This window comes from Rousettus aegyptiacus, unplaced genomic scaffold (assembly GCF_014176215.1).
Source record: "Rousettus aegyptiacus isolate mRouAeg1 unplaced genomic scaffold, mRouAeg1.p scaffold_m13_p_15, whole genome shotgun sequence".
Classification (NCBI taxonomy): domain Eukaryota; kingdom Metazoa; phylum Chordata; class Mammalia; order Chiroptera; family Pteropodidae; genus Rousettus; species Rousettus aegyptiacus.
In genome coordinates, this window is record NW_023416290.1 from 51,310,092 (window position 1) to 51,318,878 (window position 8,787).

General features: G+C 43.9%; 1 long non-coding RNA gene across 2 annotated transcripts; it reads left to right on the forward strand.

The window, feature by feature from the left end:
* The first annotated feature begins 631 nt into the window (after positions 1-631).
* On the forward strand, positions 632-7,930 carry LOC107521578. Of its 2 annotated transcripts, XR_001599586.2 has the most exons (4): positions 632-1,458; positions 1,870-2,254; positions 2,841-3,038; positions 7,833-7,930. It is a non-coding gene; the product is annotated as an uncharacterized LOC107521578 (long non-coding RNA). The 2 variants fall into 2 exon arrangements; XR_004954655.1 differs by lacking the exon at positions 7,833-7,930 and having other exon boundaries at positions 2,841-4,130.
* The last annotated feature ends 857 nt before the right edge of the window (positions 7,931-8,787 follow it).

An 8,787-nucleotide genomic window follows, 5' to 3' on the forward strand; every position in this document is an offset into this window, starting at 1 on the left:
TTTTAAAAAGCATATGCTATATTATTCCATTTAAATAAAGTTCGAAATCAGGCAAAACAAATCAGTTTGGAATGAATATTGATTACCTTTCGGGGCACGGTGTCTGGGAGAGGGTAGGAAGGAAGCTTCTGGAGTTCCGATGATATTCTCATCCTTGATTTGTATCATCATTACTTGAATATGTCAATTCTGTAAATGCATCGAGTTCTAAATTTAGAACTTGTCCACTTTGTTATATTCACCTCGTCTGTCAATAAAATATGACCCGCTGAAAAATAGGGATAAATGACATTCCAGGGAGGGGAGATGGCCTACGCGAAGGCATGGGGAATAAATAATAGTGTTTCGAAAATGACGGGCCACTCGAAGTTGCTGGAGCATAATGCGTGAGGTGAGGTAGATTATAGCAGGGCTGAGGGAGGATGGGCCTTGTGCGCCCTGCCGAAGAGTATGGACTGTCTTCTGAGGTCAGTTAGGCACTGGAGGATTCTAAGGAAGAGGTGACATTATGAGATTAGAGATTAAAAATAATAATGATAATCCTAGTGTCAATTGGTGAAGAGGGACAACAATAGAGTCAGGGAAACTAGTCGAGAGGCTCTTGAAAATCCAGATGAGAGATGATGAAGGTTTGACTCAGGGCAGTGGGAAGAGAATAGGACCTCAGAACTACTTAGGAGACAGGGTAAGTAAGACTTTACTGGATGTAGGAAGCAAAGAAAAAGCAGAGTTGAGGATGATTCCTGAATGTTAACAGGAATGGCTGCACGGCTGGTGGTTCCACCAAATGAAGTGGGGGGAAATTCAGGAGTAAGCGGGCAGAAAATGAATCTAATTTTAGGTAGCTTGTACAGGTTTACCAGATAAGGCAGCACTCAAGTTGAGGGGGATTCTTTGGGAGTTATTTTGGGGTCCCCTGTTTCCTGAAATTGATGACTGATTTAAAAGTTGGGTCTCTGATGTTCTCTACAATTACTGTTTGGTTTCCTTGCCTTTTCGGGTCAGAGTGCACATTTAAGACACAAAGCCTTAGTTGTCAGCAGCAGATCCTGCAGCCCGGCTGCCCTCGGGTCTGAAAGACCCATCTCTTTCCTCCAGTGCGCCAGACAAAAGCTGTCTTACACGCCATCTACTTCAGTCATTTTTCTGAGTGCCATGGAATATTCTCATGCTATCCCTTTCAAACATTATCTCTCGGCAGTTAAGAAAAGAGATCCATTGCAAGCACTGGAGTTTCTGAAAAGGGTTTAAAAATAGCTCAGGGCATTAGACAGCTGCAGTAGTAGGAAATGGAGCTCTTCGTTTGCACTTTTGCTGGTTTCCATTTTAACCTTGCAGCTGGAAATGGGCAGCTCTTTCTCTGCTAGGAGCAGATGCCAAAGGAGGAAGCAGGGAGGCAGGGCCCTCTCCGAACTTGGGGTCACACCTGGCAACCTGTGAATGCTGAGAGGCACCGGGGTAAGGATGAGTGGGCATTATCAAACTCGTGGGTCTGACAAAGCCGATTTCATATTATTGTATATCTGTATATTCAGAAATGGAAAATATAAGCCTATGGATTTTGTCATGCAAATTACAGGAAGCAAATAAGATAAAATCCTCTTGGCTGCTAGGGAAAGGCAGAAAACATATTTACTGATGATAACGCTTTACCAGCGTTCTCTCATGGAGTACTTATGACAATGCCAGAAGTAGCTATTGTCTCCATTCCCATCTTTAAGTGTGAAAATTGAGATTGACCGAGGCTGAGAGGACATCCCTCAAGGGGGCAAGTTTGGCATGATAACAAGACCTGTGCTCTGGACTTAGCTAGTAAATCCTGGCTTCGATCTTATTTTGTAAAATAGGAACCATACTTTGTTTTCACAGGGTTGCCGTGATGATTCTAGGTGAAAATTTACAGCTGTCGAAGGCCCTCACAGAAGATACAGAAGAGAAAGCTCTGGAAAATAATAGGTAACTCATTATGACTTAAAATGAGACCTTCTCTAGACAAATGATCTCACATTTTTCAGTTCTAGATATCTCTTCTGCAGAAACATTGGCTCATATCCAGGAGATTTATATATATAAGAAAGTTCACTGCCGCTATAACCGCAATAGAAAAAGATGGGAAACAACCTGAATGTCCAAAAATAGAGAAACGGCTAAATATATATAGTGAGGTACATTCATACAATGGAAAACTGTGGAGTCCGTGACAAAATGCCAAGCTTCTAGAAGGACCATCATGGAAAGAGCTCCAAGATACAAGGTTAAGTGAATGGGGGGAAGTCTCAAAACAGTATGATCTGATCTTATATTTATGAGATGATATATAAATTGTTTTTAAAATGTATACTCAAATTTACAGTATATGTTAGAATATCTAAATATATATTTAAAAACCCTATTATGTATTGTAAATATATTGAAAAGTCCTGGAAGGATTTGACACCCATTTTTTTTTTTTTTAACATTGGACACCCCTGGGGAACGGGCTGGCATTGGAGAGAGGATAAGGAAGTAGAAAAGAGAAATTTTAAAGACTTTATACAGTCGGTTTTCAAAAATTTTTATAATACAAATATATTCATTTACTACCCTGTATACCAATATGAGACTATTAAATAGTATGAAAAAAATTCCTAACGGTGAAATTTCAGGCGCCAGTGAATAGGTTGTGCCCATTTTCACTCGGATCCAGGATCTCTGGGTTCTCTTGGTTCCATTGTTGCTCCTGACACTAGCGATGTGATTTTGAACAAGTGGCTTTCTCTCTCTAGGCCTCCGTTTCCTTTGGTAATGAGGAGGTCGAACTAGAGTACCAACTGACGAGCACTGGTGTTATTAACTTTCAGATATCTGACCTCTCTCTGCAAAAGCATTTATGTGCGTGGAAGCCCCATACGTGGAAGAGAAGTAAGTGTGTCAACGACTCAGCCACTTGTGCCCCGGATCCGTCTCAGTGCTAATGCTTTCTGACACCAGTTGGACGCAATGAACCCCATCCACCAGTCAGACCTGCACCGCCTGTTGACCAAGTGGAAAATAACTAGGTGATGTTATGCCCCGCAAAAGCAGACATGTAACAACAGTTGCTCTTGCAAAGTGTTTCCCTGAGCACTAAGCCCAGATGCTAACAGCTGTCTGACAACTCAGAGACTGTTTGAGCTCCAAAGACACCATTGTTATTTCTAGAGAGTTCTGTGAAAATCCCAGGCCTTTGGAAGAACATTTATGGGAATCAGGTTCCAGGTACAATGCCCAGACTCCTCCAGCCCCACCTCTAGCCCCTGACCCAGAGCCATTACTCTGGGATTACAGTGGGAAAACAAGGCCACCCAGGAAAAGGGTGGAGGCAAGAGGAGAAGTCAGGCACAATGCACCCCACGTCGTGAACTATGACGAGGGCTCATCAACGTCCTTTCCCTGCTCTGAAAGAAGCCATCTTCACTGTGTGGAATTGGCTCCAGCTTCCTCTGGCTATAACTAAGTCAAGGAGGATCATTTTTGTCTCCTTTAGAGACAGGGTTAGATGCCCCACAAGTCTCGGTGTCATTAGCACCCACAGACTAAAACATCCATGTCCTGAGTTAGAACGCGCAGCGTATGACCCAGAATAAAGCCTGGATCTGTGCTCATGGAAGCCAATTGTGTCTGGCCCAGATCAGCAAGACTCAGACTCAGAGGATGTAGGAACAGAGAGAGTGCAGCCCCGGAAAGGGAAAGGACAGAGGTGCGGGTCCGTGTAGAAGGCATGCTTCCTGGTCCGAGCCTCCAAGGACGGAAGCAGGAGGCTGCCAGCCAGCGTTTCACACCTCCCTGACTTTTCCTGCCCACGCGTGGGATGGAGAGGTAAGGACCTAGGTGAATGACCAGCTCCAGCCTGAGTCCCCACCCCCAATAAGGGACACCAGTCTGGGGGTCAGGAGACTTGGCTTTAAGTCCCAGTTGAGTCACTTTCTCATTTAAGACTAGTCACATGCCTTCTCTCATCCTCGGTTTCATTAATTAAAGAGTATTGATTAGATGCTTTTCGAGGTCCCCGTGAGGCCTAACAGGAAGTCTGGAACTAGATGGTAAGAACCTTGACAGGGTTCCACTTCCTTAGTAAGAAGAAGGGGGTGAGCTGTAACAATTGAGTATATGCAGCCTGGAATCAGACGTCCAGAGTTTAAATTCTGGCTGTCCTTTCCTTGCTGGGACTTTGGAGCAAGGTTTTTCATCTTTCTGAGTCTCAATTTCCACATGGGCAAGGTAAAGATAAGAGTTGTAGTTACTCTGTAATGTTATGAGGAATGCAAGAAATAATCTGCATGAAGCTCAGGATTGGACACAGTAAGTATTCCATAATCCTTAGTTTATCATTTTGTATTTTTCCAGTCAATTATGGTGCTGAGATCATAGCAAGTACTGGTTAAAATTGTGTCTTGATAAAACATCACATAGACTCAATTATACCACAGGCCACACCATGTACCCCAGAAAGTTCATTCATCCATTCTTTCTTTCTATACTAATCTATCAATATTTATTGTCTTCGGTACGGCATCCAGGACTGAGGATACAAAGACATCGAGATCTACTCTTGAACTTATTCTAATACAATCCGGTTATAGAATGTATCTTATTGAGTAAGAAGTGTTTGTTAAGCATTTATGAAATTCGGAGAACTGTCCCGAGGTCACTGGGGAGTTCATATAATGACTCATTTCCTGCCCACGAAGAGTTTAGAATTTCAAAGGGAAGGAAAAACAAATAGTCATGAAGCAACTTAAAGTGAATTTCAGGGGCCCTTCCTACAGCAATTTCATTATATCTGCTGAGCACTTATGTGTCAGGGACGGGGTCTAGAGTATTCCATGCAATATCTCCCTCAGCCTCATGAGGTAATCACTAAGGTTAACCCAGTTTCACAGAGAAAGGGACTATTCTCAGTGACTTCATCTTAACTTGATCATCTACGAAGATCTTATTTCCAAATAGGGTCACATTCCAGGTGCTGGAGTTAGGACCTAACTTTTTTTTGGGGGGGGGCGGAGGGGACACAGTTCAACCCATAATGCTTACCTTCGTGGCATTGGAATCCCTGACTTGCTCGCCTACTTCCTTTCAGAGACAGCCTCAGTTAGCCTGCATCTTGAGCTCCTCGTGGACATCCTAATCAGCTAGTGCCCATCTGTACTTGTCAAGGGTCCTTTGCTTGTTGAGGAAGGGCCCAGTGGTGCCAGGCGCTGTCCCCATTGGAATAGACCAGCTGGCCGATGAGAGACCAGGTGAAGAAGTAGGGTCACCTTCTGCATATCGAAGTGTCACTTATTATTATCCACCAGGCACTGTTAAGTATTTTACGTGCATCATCTCTATGTGTGCAGCAACCCTGAGAGCTAGGCATCACCACATCATTTCAGAAATGGAAAGAACGAAACTCAGGTTCATAGAGATAAGCTTCTCATGCAAAAACACTGACTGCGAGACTTAGCCAATACAGTGTCGGACATGTAACAATTATAAAACATTGGCAAATATTATTTTACTGTGTTGTGTCCTTTTCCATAGAGCTTTTAGGTTAAAATAGCACTCTTTTCCCTCCTCTCTCTTCTGGTTGACTTGGAACCCTGCCTGGGCCTTATTAGTTCATACCCTGGGGCTGCAGATGAAGCCAGTGAGTTACAAGGGCTGTGGCCACAGGCAGTGTGACCTTGTAACAAGGTTGGGCAAGAGGAAGCTTGTCCCCAAAGGCCCACCCTATGTAGTTTTCCCAGAGCTGTGGGACCTTCACACACTCTGCTGCCTCACGCAAGGATCGAAGTGAGCCCAAAGCTCATTCTGGAAGTTGCTCTCGACATTGCTGTAGAAAACACCATTATTTTCATTGTTCCAGGAAGTGGACTGGGGCAGCCTTTCCCAGGGGCTGAGTCTGGGGCAGATGGGGCAGAGGCCAGGAGCAGCAGCAGCAGAGCCAGGCGGGGAGGGACCCAGGCCGGGCTGCCTCCCGCTGTCTTTTGGGCTCTCCAAATGTTTTTCTGATTATAAAAATTATCAATGATTACTTTTCAAAAACTACAAAAGTGAGTAAAATTAAAAGCAACCGTTCTCACAATCCTAGCCTTTGGTGTGTAGGTTTTCATAATTCTTCTGGTTACAAATAAATATCATATATACATATATATATAAATAAAAAGATATCATTATTCTGCTTTTATCATTTTATGAGATGAGAACATCATGTTCTGTCTATACAGAAAGATATTCTACTTAATGACTATACAAAGTTTGTTTCATTGTATGAATGAAGCATAATTTATTTAACTAGATTGTTACAGACTTTTATATCATTTCTTTCCTCTTTGTCATTCTTACAAACAATATTGAAATAAAAATTCTTGTAACGTCTTTGTCTTCTTTCCTCAATTATTTCTTCGGGATTAATTCTTAAATTGGAGTTGCCAGGTCAAAGGGTAGACATATTGAAAAGCTAAAAGTTTTGATGTCTATTTTCAGACTGACCTCCATAAATGTGAGATACGGTACATTTCCACCAACAGTATTTGAGACTATTTCCTCATCTCTGCCCGTTAAGCCTTATACATTTAATGTGGGAAAAAAAATGGTCTTATTTTAAATTATATTTTTAAAACTTGTATGGTTGACCACATTTTCATATTTTTGGCTATACGTATTTCCTTTTCTACGGTTGCTTTTGATACTATTTCCCTAATGGGGGGTACTCATAGGATCCTGAGGAAATTATATCTGCAGCTCGTATCTGGACTTTCATTACCAAGAAGGAGATCATCGCACTGTTGGTCTTCAAGAGTCTGGGAATAAGGGACTAGTAACATGAGACTCAGTTAGAACCCTTTCTTCGTGAGTTCAGGACCATTCACTCATTTATGCTTTCATCCACTTGGAAATTATTTTCATGGTAATCTTTTGCTCTGGTTTACTCATTAATCATGTTTTCAAGAGGTCATTGAGCATCTGCAGACTGTGAAATGCCAGGGGTCCCAGGGCAGAGGACTTGGGGAGAATCCACCACGGTCGTTGCTACTCTCCTTGCCTGGTGGGGGCATCAGCTTCATAAATGGTGCCCCAGGATTTCCGAGGCAGCAGGGTGGGTGGAAGGAATGGCTAGAGAGGCTGTGATCTGGGAAGTCTTCATGGAGGTGGTGTTAGAGGATCTGTATGATTCAGGTATGAAAAGATGGACAAAGGGTCCCAGTAGGGAAGTGGAGAGAGAAGAGATAACTTGACAAGTGGAGAAAAGGGTATAAACGAAGGCAATAGGAGCCTTAGGCTGGCACGAGGGCGGCTGGAGCAGGAGCTCTTCTTAAAGGCCGTGAGTGGGATCGGGACGGTGGCAGGTGTCTGCTGTGCTACGGCATGCGCACTTACCTCTGTAACCACCAGGGAGTTAAGGTAGGGCAGAGCCGCACTTTACGAAGATTATTCTGGCGGCAGCATGAATGGATTGGAAGCGAAGAGACTCAAACTCTAAGTTTAGTTAAGGCTGTTGCAATAGCAAAGCAAAGGCGAGCCATGGGGAGAGCCCGGCTTGTGGGGGAGAGGGCTGGGCTAGGAGTGGGGACGCCTGGCTTCCACTTCTCCCTCTGTCACAGATTGTCTATCAAGGGAGCTGTGTTCAGACAGGTCAGAAAACTCTCTCTCAAACCAGCTCTGTGTCCTTCCACGAATCCCCCGCTCTTTGGGCGCATATAAAGCGAGAAGGCGTGATCACAGGCAACAAGAAAGGCAGCCAGGGGTAAAGGCATGATGGCAGAGGAAGCGCTGGACGGAAAGAAGTGAGCTGTTAAGACATTCTTTTCCCCCTTCATTCTTTTCGGCAGCTGCCTAGCAATTCCATCTTACGGATGCTCCTCGATTTATTTACCTATTTCCTGATGGATGAAAACTCGCAAAATTTTTGTTATAAACCATGTCCGTGGAACTCTTTGCATCGAGTTTTGAGCATGGGTAAGAGTATTTCTGTAGGGCAGTTTCTTGCTGGTGGAAGACTGTGTGTCCTTTACATTTTGACAGCTTTTGCTGAATTGTCCTTGCAAAGGATCCTCTTTATTATTCAGGTGACTCAATGAAGGTACAAGGAAGCTGCGTCACTTGCCTGGAGCTGTAGCAATGATGTGACTGACCAGAATTTGAGGTAAGGTGGGTCTGTCTTTAAACCTTTATTCTCTCCATGACTTTATGCTATAAATTCCTGAACCTTTTCCACCATAACTCTCCAGTGTTTATTGTTTGCTTCATCACCACATAGCAATGAGCAAGAAAAATCTTACAATGAAAGGGTCTTAGGTATCTATTTGGGAGATAGCGAAGTATTTGTGTGAGGGGAGGTTAGAGTTCCACTCCAGGGCACCCCCCCAAGACTACAGCTTATGGTGGCAGCTCAGATATGGTGAAGAAAGCAGGCCAAGTCCTTGGGGATGAGAAAAGCAGCCCAGCCTAAGAAGGAGCCCTGGGAGCTTCCTAGGAGGAGAAGTGAAAAGTGCCCAAACAGCCTGCACCTTAACCCAGGAAAATCTCTGCATTCTTCCTGCAAGCTGAGTTACATCTGGTCCTTGTGACATTTCTGCCCCACAAGGTAGTAGTGAAGAAATGTGTGTGTTGGTGTCAAAAGCATTTTTCGTGGGCCTGTAGGATTCCGTCACAATTCCTGGCTTCCCTCTCCTTCTGCTTCTGCCCAGCTTCCACACGCCATCCTAAGGGAGACTCAAAGTGACAATTCATGAAATTGGGAGCTTCCCACCATGCAATTCAGCCTCCCTTGGTGCCTGCCCTACA